This window comes from Cupressus sempervirens, chromosome 7, assembly GCF_028749045.1.
Source record: "Cupressus sempervirens isolate cs-2001-9-10 chromosome 7, ASM2874904v1, whole genome shotgun sequence".
Classification (NCBI taxonomy): domain Eukaryota; kingdom Viridiplantae; phylum Streptophyta; class Pinopsida; order Cupressales; family Cupressaceae; genus Cupressus; species Cupressus sempervirens.
In genome coordinates, this window is record NC_143124.1 from 162,614,826 (window position 1) to 162,617,444 (window position 2,619).

Here is a 2,619-nt window from a genome sequence, read left to right on the forward strand (position 1 = left end):
GCATGTGTATGGTGTGCGTGTTTGCCTTGCGTGTTTGCTTTTGTATGGCGTGTCTGATGTGGTAAGGAAGGGAGTCGTAGTCACCTGCTAGTCAGGATCTACACGATGCACCACTTCCTACCATTGCCTGTTTAGTCTAGTAAATATTGTGCTTGTACATGCGTGGTTTTTATGCAGGTTGCAGGTACCGGGTATCGACTTCCCTGAATTGCCAGGATGAGCGTACCCTATCATATTATCTCAATGATAAGAGAGGGGAGATAAATTCTCAAGTCCAAATCCCAACCTTTTAAGCCATTTGTTCTAATTGGAAAATTAGGACAAGTATCCGAGTTGAGTACCCTCCGAATATGTCCGATGACATAATTCATGATATAAACCCTTGGTTTGATTTTGTATGTATTTTGGCTATGATGGATTTTCATATTTTTACCTTGTGAGTCTTTGGTGTATTTTCTATTAATTAAGCCTAAATAAAAGATTTAATTAATGGTTTAATTTAATGGAAAATTAATATAGTATTTTAATATTTATTTTATTTAATTAATTGGGAAATTAATTAAATAAAATAATTAAATTGGAAGATAAAAGTTATAATATTAAATTTGGAATGTGGCAATATTTATTTTAATAATAATATATTTGGAGTTCATTTTTAAATAAATGACTAAATAATATTATTATTAAAGCTAATAAATATTTTAGCAATTAAGTTTTGGAAAATGAAATTTAAAAGTGGAAGATATATTTAAAATTATTAAAAGATTCTAAATCTCATGTGATTAAAATATAAATATATTAAGATTGAAAAATGGAATTATTAAAGTTAGTGCATGAGATTTAATAAATTAATTAATTAAATTGGGAAGAGTAAATTAATTATTATATTAATTAATGTGCATTATTTTTAATATTGGCTCACATAGGAGTTGGCAAATTCTCGAGAGTTGTCATGTAGACAACACTGGAGTTTGCACTCTAAGAATGCATAAGTTGTCTATACTTAGAAGTTAGCATTTTTATTTGAGCACATGGTGTCTACAACCTTAAGACTTATCTAGAAGGTTGGAGAAGGCCCATGCTTAGTTGTCATGCTTATCTTCTAGTGATTTCTAAAGACACTCTAGATGCTTCTTAGAGGCCTTTAAATAGAGGCTCTCCTAGTGTATTTGGACAAGCCCAAAAGCTTAAATAAAAGCTGAATGGAAGCTTTATGGAAGTTGAATGGAAGCTTAAGGGAAGCTTTATGGAAGCTGAAGTAGAAGCTGAATGGAAGCTGCAAGTTACAAGCTCATATTCTTCTTCATATGCTCATATATTTTCTACATGCTTCTATGTTCCTTCTAGCATTTTAGTCACTTGGAGATTCTCGGTTGGCTTGGATCTTGGAGGATTTGCGAATGATGAAGAAGGAAGAGGATTTTCCATGGACTTCTGAGGCATGGCGGATTAGCATCAGTGTCCAGGTGCACTCGTGATAATCACATATTCTCTTTGCACCATTTCTCTTCCTGTCTACATCATGTTTGTTATATGTGTTTGATTATATTTCATGAATAAAATTGCAATTTGAATCAGAATCTAGATATGTATTTATTCGTTTGAGAAGAAAACATTAGAAAACCCTAGATCCAATTAAAGAGACATTAGATCTAAATTGGGTTTGGGTTCGAATCAAAATCAAATTGTAAAATAAATTTGGAAAAATGGTTTCTAAAACTATAGCCAAACCTATGAGAAGAATTGAATAAATTTAGAGAAACAAATATTCTTAGTTTTGGAAGTCTTTTAAAATTGTGTATATGTTCTATACATGATTATTTACCTTTTTAAATTTGTGATATATTTACGCATTTGTATATATTAATATTGTAACACAAATTTTGCGCACACACACACACACACACACACACACACACACACACACACACACATATATACATATATACTTATATATATATATATATATATATATATATATATATATATATATGTATGTATATATATATATATATATATGTATGTATATATATATATATATATGTATGTATTTATATATATATATATATATATATATATATATATATATATATAAATACATACATATATATATATATATACATACATATATATATATATATATATATATATATATATATACATACATATATATATATATATATATATATATATATATATATATATATATATATATATATAAATACATACATATATATATATATAAATACATACATATATATATATATATACATACATATATATATATACATACATATGTATATATATATATATACATACATATGTATATATATATACATACATATGTGTATATATATATATACATATATTTATTTATTTAGTGGAATATCGAATATTTAATCACAGTCGAAATGGAAAACTTGATTTAATAAATCTGAACCGCATATCTTAGCGCACAATAGTAAAACGTTACTACAAACGTTTTATAAATGAAATTATATATTTATGGGTGCGCGGGGTTTTAACCACTGCACACCCCCCCCCCCCCCCCCCCTGCCTCTCCATCCCTTTACAGGCGGCAGTACCGGATGCAGACTCTGCGTGATCGCAGAGTACCTG